Genomic DNA, 16,225 nt, shown 5'->3' with positions numbered 1-16,225 from the left:
CCGGAATCAAGAGGCGAACACTTAACCAGCTGAGCCACCCAGGCACTCGGTTAATTTTTTTTTTATTATTTTTAAGTAGTCTGTACACCCAGTGTGTGGCTTGAACTTACAACCCTGAGATCAAGAGTCACATGCTCTACCAACTGAGCCAGTTAAGTGCCCCCATTCTCTTCTTTTCATTTCTGCCATGTGAATACATCTTTCAGAAACTTTGTGCCATACCCACAGAATTATCTATCAGCTTCCTCAGCAGTATATTGCCTGAAGTCTGGGTAAGTCTAGTTAGAAACACACGTCCATACGATAGGTGATGGATATATTACAGCCTCTGACACTAGTAGGGATTCAATCAAGACTTGTTGAATGAATGAATGAGTGAATGAATGAATGAAAAAGCCCCCCTACTCTCCTTTTCTCTCTTTCTTCTCTTCCTCTTCCTCTTCCTCCTTTTTCTTTTGGCTGGGATAGTTAGATTTGGTTTCTGTTGCTTGAAGTTAATAATCCTGATGGATATAGAATTGAATTGCTTTTAAAAAAAAAATTATCTTCTGAGAGGGAAAATTCAATCCAAACCCAGTATTTGCCAACAGATAGAGTTTGTCAGTTACCCTCTGCTCAACTCTGCCCTTGGGCACTAGGTAAAAGCCCTTCTCAGAGATACAGTCGGATAATACCTGATACATGACCCCATTTCAAATGTTTAGCAGACTTTCTTCTAGTGCAGCTCTGTTGAACTGAAATGAGGTCTCGTAACCTTGCTTTCTAGCTTTCTGAGTAAATCACATGCACAAAAACTTCCCTCCCCATGAATGCTGTTATCAGCTCTTCCTGACTCCCTTACCTAAAACTTTCTGAGACCAAGCCTTCACATTTATCACTCCTTCTCTCTTTGTGCCTGATTGTTTTCTGGGTGTAGCCATCTCTGTGACAGTAGAAAGAGATTCTGAGGGAGAGGGAGGTAGAGAAGGGACTCTGACTTCTCAAAAAACATCATTCATATGGCAAGTTGCCCAGTTTTCTGACTGAGGTTTTTCTGACCCAGTGATTAAAGAGTGAGGAGTAGTAATGTCTCATTCCTCATTGTCATGTGAGTATCATACAGTTGTTCTGTGTGCTTAGTTTTATCTGTTGTACATTTAGAGGAAATTCCTCTCAAATTCTGCAGATCAGCTGAGTATCATTTTTAGGTTGCAGCCTTGGAAATGTATACATCCTTTTGGGGTTTGTTACAAAAATATTTTAGTAGAAGTTTAGAGAGATCATGTTAGAACTTAAACTAAAAGGCTTAATGTTTATTTATATACAAGTTATATTTCAGGTATTTTTTAGTTTGTCCAAATATGGTGCATAAACTCACGTCTGATCAAACTAGTACTTCCATTCACACACTTCCTGTTTCAATAATGTGATTCTCTAATTTGGAGGCATATTTTCAAACTTTGAGCTTTTATGATTGCCACTGTTGAACCCCTGGTCCCCTCATCTCCATTACAAATCCTTCCAGTCCTCAAGAAGGGCTCAGTGGTAAGTTGTCAAAATATGCTTCTTGCTTTGAGGTCCTCTGTTCACTGTTGGACCATTGTTTCCAATGATGCTGGTGGCCCTGGCATGACTTTCAGAGTTTATCTGAAGCCTTATTGATGGCAGTCACAACTTTTATTTTCCTCACTGATGAATGCTCTTGAAGTTCTTCTAATTCATCTGGAATTAAGTTCTTTGAATGTGGGAGTCATGCCCTATAATTTGTAAGAAGCCTGGAGACCACTTATATACTCTGTGTCTTGCACAGAGGGGATACTTGATGGTTGTTGGTTGATTGATTACTGGTAAGGCTATGGTTGTTATGTGTCAGGTGGCAGGCTTACAGATGGGGACACTGAATCTCAGCTCTACAGGCTCTGTAAGCCGTTAGAAATCCATCATGCCAATGGGGAAGTAGTTACTATAGGTATTACACGTTTTTATCAGCATTTTCTGTTTGTAGTAAGCACTTCCTATGTGCTGTCTCACTTAATTTACTTATTTATTTATTTTAAAATTTATTGTTGAAGTACAGTTGATATACAACATCATATTTGTTTCAGGTTATAGCACCGTAAGTCAATATCCAAAAACCTTACCAAATGATTACCACAATAAGTATAGTTACCATCTGTCGCTATATACAATATTGTTGTCTGTATGGCCAATGCTGTACTTTTCATCTCCATGACTTATTTAGTTTATAACTGGAAGTTTGTACCTTTTAATCCCCTTCACCTATTTTGCCCTTCCCCCCCACCCTCCTTCCCTCTGGCAACTACCACAGTGTATTCTTGGTATTTATGACTCTGTTTCCATTCTGTTTGTTTGTTCATTTGTTTTGTTTTTTAGATTCCACATACGAGTGGAATCATATGGTAATTGTCCTTCTCTGTCTGACATATTTCACTTACAAAATACTCTAGTTCCATCTAGGTTGTCACGAATGGCAAGAGTTCATTCTTTTTTAGGACTGAGTAATGTCCCATTGTGGATATATCCCACATCTTCTTTATCTATTCATCTGTTAATAGACACTTGGGTTGTTTTCATATCTTGGCTATTTTAAATAATGCACTAATAAAAATAAGGGTACATATGTCTTTTCAAATTAATGTTTTCATTATTTAATTCATTCTTCACTGCAGATATTATTATTCCATTTGTACTGACAGGAAAATGCAGGTTCAGAAGAGGAGATTACATGGTTATAGTAATTAGAACAACAATGACATACAATTACATTCTGGAAGCTAAAAAGGAAAAATCAGAAGATGTAGATGTATGGGAAAAATTCTTTTCTTTTTAAAATTTTTAAAGTTTACATACTTATTTTGAGAGAGAGAGAGAGAAAGAGAGAGAGAGAGAGAGAGAGAGTCCACAAGAAGGGGAGGGGCAGAGAGAAGGAGAGAAAGAATACCAAGCAGGCTCTACACCATCAGTGCAGAGCCCAATGTGTGGCTCAAGCGCGTGAACTCTGAGCTTATGACCTGAACTGAGATCAAGAGTTGGACACTTAACCGACTGTGCCACCCAGGTACCCCTGTATGGAAAAAAAAATTTTTTTTAAGTTTTTTAAAATGTTTATTTATTTTTGAGAGAGAGGTTGACAAAGTGTGAGTGGGGGGAGGGGCAAAGAGAGAGGGAGACACAGAATCCGAAGCAGACTCCAGGCTCTGAGCTGTCAGCACATGAGCCCAACATGGGGCTTGAACCTATGAACTGTGAGATTATGACCTGAGCCAAAGTTGGACGCTTAACTGACTGAGTCACCCAGGTGCCCCGGGAAAAACTCTTAAAGTGTGATGATGGGTAAGAAAAGTCTGTCTGCTGGGGAGATAGCCCGGGCCAGGGACATAGTTGGCACTCAATAGAGACCGGGAGTTCTAGAAGCATAGACTTCAGTAGCTGGAATTTTAACTTATGGGCATAACTTTTCCTTTTCTTTTTGTTATTTTTATTCCAAACAACTACAACAGGGAATCTGTATGATAACATAAGGGAATTTGGAATTTCTTTGATTACTTAGCATTTTATGTTACTAATCATGCTTGAGTTAGGCATCCAGAGTTCCTGTCAGAGCAGTAAGTAGCCTATTCCTGATTGTGGAAAGCTATGCTTCCCCTCCTACCCGAGGCCTCGTCTTCTAATTCCCCTGGGCAGAAAATGTATCTAGTTCTGTGTTTTCAGTTTGCAGAATCTTCCCCTTGAGGCCCTATAGTTTGGCAGTGTAAGTTCCAGCCATAGTCTGGTATTTGTCTAGTACAGCATAGTCCTGTGAAATTTTCTGCAATGATGGATATGTCCTGTACCTGCTCTGTCCAATACCATAACCACAAGGCCCACATGGCTGTTGATCATTTGAAATGTGGCTAGTGTGACTGAGTAATTAAAATTTAATTAATTTAATTTAATTTAATTTACAGTTACATTTAAATAGCCACATGTAGCTAGTGCCTGCCATGTTGGACAGTGCGGCTCTAGAGTCTGGTCAGAAAAGAAACCGGAGCACCTGGGTAGCTTAGTTGGTTGAGCGTCTAACTCTTGATTTCGGCTCAGGTTATGAACTCATGGTGATGAGACTGAGTCCCACATTGGGCTCCGGGCTGAGTGTGGGGCTTGCTTGGGATTCTCTCCCTCTGCCTGTCTCCCCCGCTCTGTTCTCTTTCTTTCTCTCTCTCTCAACAAACAAACAAACAAACAAACAACAAAAAACAAAACAAACAAACGAAAACCCAACCAAACAAATAAAAAAACTAATCAGTTTCAGGTTACATCTCAGTTGGTTCTTCCTACTGAATTCTTGCCTCAACAGAGCTTTTTCCTCTGTACAATCATGTGAGTACTTCCTGCTCTCACCTCACTCAATTAACTTTCTCTCTTATCACTTGTTTCTCAGCATTTTAAAACAATTACCTACTTGCTTCCAGCAGGAATTTCAAAATTGCTTTATTGGACAATCTTTTCATAGAAGCATTGTTTTCCTGTTTCTCCCCTATACTTGGAAAATAAAACTAATAGTTTGTGAAAGCTGTTCCTTTTCATATTACTTATTAATGCAAAGAGGTATTTCCCAAAGTGTGGAGCATGTGCCCCTAGTGGCATAAAAGACAATTTTAGGTGATATGATACTAAGCATTTACATAACTTTATTACTTATTTTTATTTTAATGACTACTGGGAAAATGTGATTAGTACCTCAAATGTGTAATTTCATGGATATTATTGCTTCACATGAAGCTAAAGTAGACATTCACGTTTTAGAAAGAGAGTCATTTAAAACAATATCGAGTAAATAATAATACAGGTGGTGTGCAGATATGGTAAAACTTATTAATTTATTTTAAAAATGGCTGAACTCTGGGAAATGCAGTTGTTAAATAAACTTTCAGTATCGACTCCACTCCCTGCCACTTCCTACACATGCTCTGAGTTTCAGCACACTGCTCATCATTTGCAAACGGGCTGAGCGCTTCTCCATCAGGCCTTTGTTGATTTCTGCCCTTCTGTTCTGGGCCTGTCATTCTCCATCAGGGGAAATTCTGCACAGCCACGGAGGCCAGAGCCAATCTTCGGAGAAACCATCCATGCCACCTCTTCTTCCTTGACTCTTTCACAACGTGAAACTCACCTGCCTTCTTTTTTTTTTTTTTTTAACGTTTATCCATCTTTGAGACAGAGAGAGACAGAGCATGAACGGGGGAGGGGCAGAGAGAGAGGGAGACACAGAATCGGAAGCAGGCTCCAGGCTCCGAGCCATCAGCCCAGAGCCGGACGTCCGGACGTGGGGCTCGAATTCACGGACCGTGAGATCGTGACCTGGCTGAAGTCGGACGCTTAACCGACTGAGCCACCCAGACGCCCCTCACCTGCCTTCTTAACTTCATGGCACACTATTCATCCTTCCAGCATAACGCTTAGCATTTGATGGTTTAGTTGGTTATATGTGGATCTGTTTCATGCACTGGGATTGAGAATCCCTTGAAAGGAGACACGTTGTCATAATCATCTTTGTACCTTAGTGCAATCACACTGTCTGGCACATAGCCAGTGTTTATGAACTATTTGTTAAGGGACAAACTCAGCTTTTAAATTAAACTTGATTATGTGAAGCCAAATTAAGCACCTGGGCCCCTTTCCACTCACATTCAGTGCATTTACTAACATTTGGCCACACCAGGTTAATAAATGCACAGAATGGCGAGTTACATTTAGTATTAGCCAAAAGGAGACACATATGGATTTTAAAGCTGGGAGGAAAAGCTTTGTAGCTTTGCGAAGTTAAAACAAATGATTTTATGAAAATAATTCACACCTCTGCTACCAAGGAGTTTTTAGACTGAGAATTTAATTTATTCAAATAATGCCAGCTAAAATGCTCTGCTATATCTCAGGGGGAAAAAAGGCATCTTTTTGGTTTCAGTTTCAATTATAAACTTTGTCTATACTGATTTCCTTCACCATTGCTTAACCTTTCTTTTCGTTTTGTTTGGATAGCTGTATTACAAATACACCATTACATACCTCTTTGCTATTGAGGTCAGATAATAAGATATGTATCTAGAATACCTGAATACAGTAAATTTTCTGTAAGCCTTCTAATGTGAATGAGTCATTTACTTATGTCTAGGACAGTAAAAGTATGCAAGATAGCCTGTATTTATAGAAACAGTTTCTGCCTGAATAAAAAGTTTACTACATTATTTTCTAGAAAGTCCTTGGCCTTTTCTTCTCTTTAAAAAATGTTTTTTTAATGTTTATTTATTTTGAGAGAGAGAGAGAGAGAGAGAGCATGAGCAGGGAAGGGCAAAGAGAGAGGAAGACAGAATCCAAAGCAGGCTCCAGGCTCTGCCCTACGCGGGACTCAAACCCACAAGCGAGGTCATGACCTGAGCTAAAGTCGGACGCTCAACCAACTGAGCCACCCAGATGCCCCAACCCTTGACCCTTTCTTATAGTGTTTTCTAGCTTAGATAGGCAATATATTTGTTCAGAAGAGATTTCCTTTCACGTTAGCTTTTCCCCTCCAACCTTAAATGAAGTCTAGTAGGTAAGACCTTGTTCCAGTTACACTCTTTTAAACAATGTCTGATTTTGACAACGTGTGGGATAAATTCTTAAGTCCATTTCTTCACCGTCAGTTAATCATTTGACAAACACTTATTATATGCTGGGCTCTGTATTAAGTGGTAGGATACAAGCTGAACAAGACATGAAGCTTACAGTCTACAGAGAACCACATAAGAAAATGATGCTCTGTTTGGTGCACATGCAGAGTGCTCTGATTTTATGAAGGCATCTAACTGGGCTACAGGGTCAGGGAAGGCTTCCTGGAGGAAGTGACTCCTGAGGTAGTTTTTAAACAGTAAGTAGGCATCAGCTGGACCAGGAAAGAAAAGAATATTCAGAGTGGCATATGGGAAGGCCCATAGGCATGAAACAACTCCTCACAGTAGGGAACTGAGCATTCTTTGTGGCTGTGCAGAGGGTACTTACACTGGGGAAAGGAAGGAAATGAGGCCTAAAAGGGGTTGACAAATGGCCAGAATATGAATGGGTCTTCCATTAAGCTAATGGATTTGATTTTGGCCTGATTGCCAGTGGAGCCATTGATGAGTTCATAGCAGGGAAGTGACAAGTTAGGTTCGTGTTTTGGGCAGGGGACTCTGGCAGCTTGGTGAGGGGTGCACTGGAGGAGGGCCAGACTGGAATAGAAACCCAATCAAAGACCACTGTAATGATCATACTGTGATGTAAAAGAGCCAGGGCAAGGCTTAAGGATATTATGGAACCGGGAAGGGCAGGAGGGGATTTTAGGAGATAGCACTGTTGGGGCACCTGGGCGGCTCAGTTGGTTAAGTGCCTGACTTCGGCTCAGGTCAGGATCTCATGGTTTGTGAGTTCGAGCCCTGTGTCAGGCTCTGTGCTGACAGCTCAGAGCTTGGAGCCTGCTTCGGATTCTGTGTCTCATTCTCTCTCTGCCCCTCCCCGACTTGTGCTCTGCCTCTCTCTGTCTCTCAAAAATAAATTCATGTAAAAAAAAAAAAAAAAAAGGAGATAGCACTGCAAGAATGGGTGACCACAGGGTGAGTTAGAAGTGCCGTGTGGGCATCTCTCAGGCTTTGCTTGAGCACTTGGGTCACATATAATGTTATTCAAGGAGCCAGGTGTCTCAGTGGGAGAAGTTGTGGGTGAAGTTTCCTAAGGTTCATTTTTAAAAGATAAGTAACATCTAGGGAGAGAGGGGTGTAGGAAAGTTTCCATGAAGAGAGTATTGTGCAAGAATCCCAGAAGTGAAAGAGGATGTGTGTTGGGTTCAGTTCAGAGGCTGTGGCTTCATCCCATTGAAGAGACAGGCTGTGTAGTAGGGACGAGGCAGTGGGGTATGGAGTGAATGGATTCAGGAAGCATTCAGGTGCCTGAATGAGATGTTGAAGGTGGGAGAGAAATGGGGCCATTAAAATGGTTCCTGGACCCAATTTTAACATACGTGAAGAGGGGGGCTTCCCCATATACCACCAGGCAATTTCAGACAGCAGTAGGGTTCCCAAGAATTCAGCTAAATTCTGATACTGTCAACCTGGAGATAGCATCAGATTCCACAGGTTAAGAGTTCAGTCCTACAAGACCGCCCCCCACCACGACTGCCCCCCACCACACCTCCCCCCGGCAAAACACACACAACTTCAACAGCCAGTCATAAATCACAGGCTATTACCGTGCCTCTGGCTGACAGACTACAGATTGGAGGTTACCACGACTCTCTCCTTGGACTTTAGATGCCAGTCACAAAGTCCAGATTGTTATTTGTACTTCTGACTGGCTATAAATCAGAGGTTCCCACAACCCTCTCTTTGTGTTCACTTAATTTGCTAGAGCAGCTCAGAGAACTCAGGGAAACATTTTACTTACTAGATTACTGGTTTGTTATAAAAGGATATAATGTAGGAGCAACCAGATGGGAGAGATGCCTAGGGCAAAGTACAGGGAAAGGGCATGGAGCTTCCATGCCCTCCAGGTATACTACTCCCCATCACCTCCACTTATTCATCCACCCAGAAGCTCTCCAAACCCATTCTTTTGGGTTTTATGGGGGCTTCATTACATGGGCATGATTGATCATTAGTGATCATTAATAATTGAACTCAATCTCGAGCCTCTATCTTCTCCCCAGAGGTCAGGGGGGTGGGACTGAAAGTTCTAACCCTCTAATCACCAGGCTGTTTCTTCCGGGAACCAGCCTCCATCTTTAGGTGTGGTTCAAAAGTCACCTCATCCATATAACAAAAGACATCTTTATTGCTATCATCACTTAGGAAATTCCAAGGGGTTTAGGAGCTGGGAGCCAAGAACCATGGACAAGGATCAAATATATGAGAAATAGTTCTTACATCAACCTTAAAAGTAAAATGTTTTTACTAGCAAAACATGGGTTTATTAGGGAATAGCAGAGAATTGCCATTCGGGATATTCAAGCTATGGCAAAACCAAAACCATAAGCAAATCTGAAGAGAAGGTTAGTTTTAGGAGGAAACTGGGGAGGGTTGTTCCGAACAAAAGATCATTGAAGAAGAAGAGTCTGAGGTTGTGGCCGTTTCTCACTGGCTGCAAGTGGCGATCAGTGTGTTGTTGCTGGGACAAGGAGGGATCTTTTTTTTAGGAGCAGGAGATAAATTTCTGTGTGAAAAGTGTCCTCTCAATGTCAAAGTAAAAATCATCTTCCTCCTCCTTACTGCTGGTTTTATAGGCTGAGATGAGTGGTATATGCATGAGAGCTCCCCTTCAAGGGCTTCTGGACTCTATTTTAAATGAGGTTGCCTTTATTCATTTTCATGCTTATAAATCACAATATCACAGCCATTCATTGGATTACCAACGAAGTCACTTCAGGAGAAAAACACTGGGTTCAGTTTTAGCGTTTGGGGTTTGAGATGTTTGTGGGATTGTAGATGATAATGTAAGCCCTAGAAATAGATGAGATTTCCCATGGAGAAGTTGTGAAGCAAAAGAGAAGCACTTGGGACAGAACCTCAAGGATCACAACTAAGGGACACACAGAGAAAAAGTTCGTTGCAAAAGAAGTAGAGAAGGAACAGTTAGAGTAAAAAACCCAAAAGTACAAAAACCAAAGGAAGAAATTTTCAAGACAGTCATCTGTGTTATATGTTTTATACATTATAAAAGAGTCAACAAAATAAAGACTGAGAAGTGTTTGTAGGATTTAGCAACTAGGAAGCCCTCGGTAACTTTGGAAAAAGCAATTTCTATGGAGTGGTGAGTGGGAGCAGGTGTGGGCAGAAACCTGGCTGCATAAGATTGATGAGTGGGGGGAGGTTAGGAGAAGGAGACAGCAAGTGTAGACAACATTGTCAGAAGCTTCACTGTAAAGGAGAGAAAATGCCTTTAACTAGAAGCGTTGATTCCTCTGACATAAAGTCAGAGGTAGCATTGTTTTTTTTTTTTCTTTTTTCAGAAGAGAAAGATTTGAACATGCCTAAATGCTTATAATGAGACAATAGAGGGGAGAAGATAAAATACAGGAGAGGCAGTGGTACTTCCTTAATCAAGTTCCTGAAAAAGCAAGAGGCCACAGGACTCAGCACATAGGTGAAGAAAGTAGGCATAGGAAGGGTGAGGGATACCTCATTCATTATGAAAGGCAAGAAGGAACAAAAGAGATACATTTGTAATTTGGTTGTGGGAAACTGAGGAAGTTCTTTCCAGAGGCTTCTGTTTTCTCTGTGAAGTAAGCAGGTAAATGATGAGCATGAGAGGAAGTAGAGATGGTAGAAGTGATGGTAAGAAAATAAGATGGTTTGATATATATATTTCAGAAGGCACTCAGCTTTTTGTGAAGATAAGGACGATGGGAGTGAAGGAAGAGTTGAAGAAAAGATCCTTGAAACTAAGGAACAAAGCTATCAAGGCATTGGGTGGTTCCTTTATTTGACTATTTAAATGAAAGTGGTCATAGGAATAGGTAGAATGAGAAACAGTGAGTTAGACACTAATATGATCAATTAATGAGGGGGTTGGCAGCAGATCAGTAGATGGCAGTAATAAGAGGGGATAGCAAGTTGTCAAGTGTGATGTCCTGAGTCCTTTTTTTTAGATGTCCTAAAAAAAAATACGTGTTTTTTTAGAAGTGGAGGAGAAATGTTATGAAAGCAACAGGAAGCAAGAGGCTCCCTATCCTACTTTTGGGACCAAAGGTGAGCAGGATGTAAGAGAAAAAGCAGCATCCACTAAAAAAGGGCTGCAAGGGAAGAGGAATCATCAGGAGATATTTCAGATTTCAACTAGAGCAAAACTGTGGAGATGATGAGGATGAAAAGAGTAATTTTCAATAATATACCATGAGTTCTAGAAGGCAGAGAGAAAAAGTGAAGGGTTTGGGAAAGGTGGAACATTATCTCAGATTAAAGGATATATGCGTAGCTATCCTTATATCTGTGTGATGTTTGATGATTTAGGAGACTTGGGATTTTGAAGGTAACAAATAATCAGATGTGAAACATGATGGACTTGGTCTTGATGAGGTTGTCATATTCGATTAAAAACTATGGGGCCACTGAGGTCTTTTCTTTGTTTCCAGTTCATGGTTGCTTTGTTGCTAAGAGATAAGGCAAGGTATTTCTTTTAGGCAGCCATTGACATATAGAGATAAGTAAAATCATGGGCATGGTGAACTTATCTCAGGAGAATAGGGTGACAAGGAAGGGGTCTAAAGACTGAGACTTGGGGCGCCTGGGTGGCGCAGTCGGTTAAGTGTCCGACTTCAGCCAGGTCACGATCTCGCGGTCCGTGGGTTCGAGCCCCGCGTCAGGCTCTGGGCTGATGGCTCGGAGCCTGGAGCCTGTTTCCGATTCTGTGTCTCCCTCTCTCTCTGCCCCTCCCCCGTTCATGCTCTGTCTCTCTCTGTCCCAAAAATAAATAAAAAACGTTGAAAAAAAATTAAAAAAAAAAAAAAATAAAGACTGAGACTTGAGAAATTCTTACACTTGATGGCTGGGTATAGGAGAACAAGCTAATAGAGGAGACCAGGAGAAATCACAAGGTTAGAAGAAAACCAGGAGCATGTGGGTCATGATGGGATTCACTGGGAAAATATGTTTTACAAGGAAATGATTAGTTAATATTGTCAAAGGCTAAGGTGAGGAACAAAAGCTCCATTATAACAAGGAGATTGTTGATAATCTCAGTGGGACTTTTGTGTGAAGTTATTGCACAAAAGCCAGATTGACTAAAGAGTGAAGGAGAAATGAGAAAACTGGGCTAATGAATTAGCAAGTTCAACATTTTGGCTTTGAGGAGATTATGAGAAATGAGAGGGTGACTTAGGAGGTAGAGAAGGCATCTTTTTTTTTTTTTTTTTTTTTTTAAGAAGGAGAGACTTGAGTATATTTGACTCTCTTTGGGACAAGGAAGAAGTTTTATGTACAGGAGGAGAGAGAAGAGAAAAGAGACAATATAAGTTTCCAAGAAACTGAGAAAGATGATATAATTGGGTTTTTTTTTGAGAACACACTGAAAAAGTTTGGTTGGGAGGTCAAAGAGTAGAATAACAGAAGGAGCCTGGGAGTTAAAATTAGTAGTCTTTGTGGTTGACTCCTAAACAATCTTTAATTCCAGATGTTGAGTGTTAGCCAATCATGGTCATGTCACTCTTCTTGCCTCAAAAATCCAGGACTGGTATTTGACCCAATCATGGCCAATGAGTAAGAAAAATCTGCTCATGGGTTTCTGCAAAGGAAGACATGGCTCCTTTCTTCTTCTGAATGTTGGTGTATATGGATATCACACCCAGAAATGCAATATTCTGGCAGCCCCCGAGGGGAGCCAAGCTGAGGGCAGAACCAACGCATCGAGGCTTATAGAGAAAGATGGAAAGAATTTAGGTCTATGATGATATCTTTGAGACACTATTAACTAATTCTGGCTCCTGCCCAACCCCTTGACTTCTCTTTATATGAAGCAATTAAATTTCCTATTGTGTATGCCAATTTGAGTCGAGGTTTTCAGTTCCTAGCAGTTGGATATGTTTTAACAAATGTGGTAGGATTAGTTGTTCTCAAGACTTAGTACTGATGCAAGTGTGCTGGCTGGCTTCTAAGGCTCGATAATATTCATATTTTGAGATCCTGTCAGAAATTGTGGCTTTTATATTGGTTTTAAATAGAACTTTGATGCTATTTATTGTTGTTATTTCTGAATTGTATAAACCTCAGTGCTGAGTGACAGAAACATTATTTTAGGACTGAATCAATACACAAGTAGCTAAGGCTTACAAGTTCTTATGACCTTGCAAAGTTCAGCTCTGAGTTTACCATGGAAAAAATTGGCTTTCAGTAAGGTTTTTGGCCTTTATGAAACTTATTAACAAACAGAGAATGTGTCACGTTCATGTCTGAGTCACAAAAGAAGAAACTGGCATTAGGTACAAAATTAGGAGCTCACTTGGGTTTCTAGGTAAACAAAAATATCACAACCATATTTTCATACGTTTTTCAGGAAGAATAAGTAAAAATGCTTTAAAAAATAGAATTTATAAATAGAAGAGAAGTTGTTACTGGGATGGAGGTAGACTATTTGCCTTTTCAATATTTGACAATTCAATGTTGAAAGATACCCTATATGAGACAACTTATTCCCATTGACTTTAAATAACCCATTGACTTACAGAACCTTATAGGAGAAAGGAAAATCTACTATATCCAGTTGAATGAATAAACTCAACCATGTTTAACTTCTGATTTGCAAAGTGAAAAAAAAATGTATTCACTATCTTCCTTCTCTCCCCATTTTGATGTCAAAATATGTTAACTAAAAACTGATGTCTCACTGTTTGTTCATTTTCTACTGCTTTATGTCAACTTAAATGATGAGAAAGTGTTTGTTGAATTGTGGCTGAATTCATCTGTTGGGAAATTGAGAGTTTATCAATGAGGACATGATAGATCTCTCTAGAGAACGGAAGCACAATTAGCGAATTAATGAATCTGCTTGTAGATTTCCTATGACAATTTATTTGTTAGTTCATGGTAAGAAATGGTTGCAGCTCTTGTAGTGATCCCTAGCCTTCTGCCTTACTGGCAATCTGCTCAGGAAAGTGTCTTAACAACACCAAGAACTCAATGGAGAAAAAATATGTCAGGGTTGCACTTCTATATTTTCCTTCCTTTTTGAAAGAAAAAAAGTATTTATTTTTTGTCAAATTTATACCTGCGTATGGTTGAAAGAGTTGAATCTATAAGGTTTGTTAAGTGAAACAGTAGTGCTCCTCCTCCTTCTCCACCATTTCCCCTTTCACCATAGGCAATCAGTTTCCACTCTCTTAGCTGATTCTTTTATGGATTCTCACAATGGAAGCTGTGGGTTTAGCTTTCTTTTTTTCTGGTCCCAAATATACATATATACCATTTAATTCTCTCATCAATCAAATATAGTTGTAAATTTATCTAGATCAAAATTCGGCGTATGCGTTGTTATGGCTCAGCAAACACATTTCAGAACTTTTCATCTCCTGTCTGAACAACTGTTTTTTTTGTTTGTTTGTTTGTTTGCTGAAGTAAATATTGTCATTTTGTGAAAATTTCTTCGTACTTGTTAAATTCAATTACAGATTTTCTAGCAGTTGTCTAAATTTACTCTTGAGAGGGTAAGATGCATTATATTTGTTTGCTGTTTGTTTGTTTTATCTATTTCATCTTGAAGATACACTCTCCCAGAGTCTTTTGGTGTCTTCCAACATGGGCTGTTTGTCCTCAATGACTTGTGCACACCTGTAGTTTTGAGATCACCCATCATTGTCACAGGTATTCCCTTTGCTTCTCTTCTGTGCTGGATCTCTTTGTTCCTATTTCTTCTTCTTTATTTAGACTCTAATTTTGGTGGAATACGTCAAGTAGCTTCCTGATAAAAGGTGCATGGGAGGTAAATATTCTGAGACCTTCTGAGTCTGAACATATCTTTACCTATACTCATAGTAGATTGACAATTTGGCTGGATATAAAATCCAAGAATGAAAATAATTTTCCTTCAGAATTCTTAAGACTGCTCCACTGGCTTCTAATTTCCATTGTTACTATTAAGAAGACTCAAACCATTCTGTTTTTTGTTTTTTGTTTTCCTTCTCTGGAAGCTTAAATTCTTTGGCCCCAAATTATTGGACTTTCACAATAACGTACTTGGTGTAGTCTATTATGCTTAGTCTTTTTGGACTATTAACTCATGTTTTTCAGGTCTTGAGAAATCATTGCATTATTTCATTGAAATTTCCTCCCATTTCTCTGTCCCCTTATGAGGAACACCTATTTTTCAAATGCTGACTTCCTTAACTGACTTTCTGATTTTCTTACCATTTTTCTCTTTTTTCCACTATTTTTTTTCATTTCTTGGTGACTTCATTAGATTTATCTTGCAAACCACCTATTGTGTTCTTCTTTCCTCCTTCAAACATTTTAATTTCTGAAAAGTTTATTTTGTTCTCTGAATTTTACTTTTTTGTATGTGTGTCATTCTGATCCTATTTGAAGTCTTCAAAATCTTCTCTTACCTTCTGAGGATATAAGTGATGTTTTTCAACTTTATTAAAGACATATTTTGCATATCATAAAATCCAACCATATCGTGCCTACAACTCTATGATTTTTAGTAAATGTATCTAATTGTGCAACAATGATGATTGCTTTATTAAAATCAGTTTTATTATGCACTGTTTATTTACTATTTACTGGTTTTTTTTTCAAATTTTAAATTATTCTTTTGCTTTTTTTTGTTATGTGTTTTGTTCAAGTCTAATATTTGAAAATGCTGACCCTTTGTTAACAAGAATCAATAGGAAATATAGGATCCCTCCCCTCTCTTGGCCTTCCTCCGGGAAGCCACCACCATTGCCTCATTGACTGGATGCTGGAAGAGTCCTCCATGTGTGTGGACTCAAGATAACAGGGCAGTCTCCTTCTGTGATTGCTGGGCTTGTGACCGCGGCAGTATCTTTTGACTTTCAGTGTCTCTAAAGTGTTTTTAAACCATTTTGCATACATGGCTCAGTGCACGCTTCTCTTTGCTTTTACAGTTTTCCACTTGGTATGGTCTGTGTGTTAACAACTTCTTCCATGACTATGAGGTTTTTTTCTTGCCATTTACAGTCTTTAAAGGTCTTGTGTACGGTCTGGAAGAGCTGCTGGCCCTCTAGGGAGACAACAGTACTGATTGCATAAGCCTGGCTCAGCTTCTCCTCCTTCTCTGTCCATGCTTTGCTGGCAAGCTTACTAACATTGAGTGCAGCTAGTGGAGGATGGGTTTCTGTTCGGTCATTATTTCCACATCTGAAATGTACTGTAAGTTTATGCATGGTTGGGATTTCAACTAGAAGAGAGACATTTTAAAGCATTTTGGACTGGTAGTGGAAGGCTACCACCTCACCCTGTAGCCGCTGCCCCGGCATCCTCCCTCAGGAAAGCTGGCTCCCAATGTTTAATTACTTGCCTTGGAGGAGCCGCCTTCTTGGGAGAACAGCCTACTATTTGCTGTTAATCCTCGTTTCCACCTTTGTCCCAGGCAACCACTGATCTACTTTCTATATCCATAGATTTGCTTGTTCTGAACATTTCCTATAAGTGGAATCATTTATTATGTGGTCCTTTGTGTCTGCCTTCCTTCACTTAGCGTAATGTGTTTGAGGCTCATCCATCTCCACATG

At 39.7% G+C, this 16,225-nt stretch overlaps 1 pseudogene; it reads right to left on the bottom strand.

Annotated features, from left to right (window-relative positions):
* Positions 1-15,459: 15,459 nt before the first annotated feature.
* Positions 15,460-15,970, bottom strand: LOC109248526 (protein LSM12-like; annotated as a pseudogene).
* Between the last annotated feature and the right edge of the window lie 255 nt (positions 15,971-16,225).

The sequence above is a fragment of the Panthera pardus genome, unplaced genomic scaffold (genome assembly GCF_024362965.1).
Source record: "Panthera pardus isolate Hobbes unplaced genomic scaffold, ASM2436296v1 HiC_scaffold_17, whole genome shotgun sequence".
In the NCBI taxonomy this organism is placed as follows: domain Eukaryota; kingdom Metazoa; phylum Chordata; class Mammalia; order Carnivora; family Felidae; genus Panthera; species Panthera pardus.
This window is presented reverse-complemented; position numbering and strand designations above follow the sequence as displayed.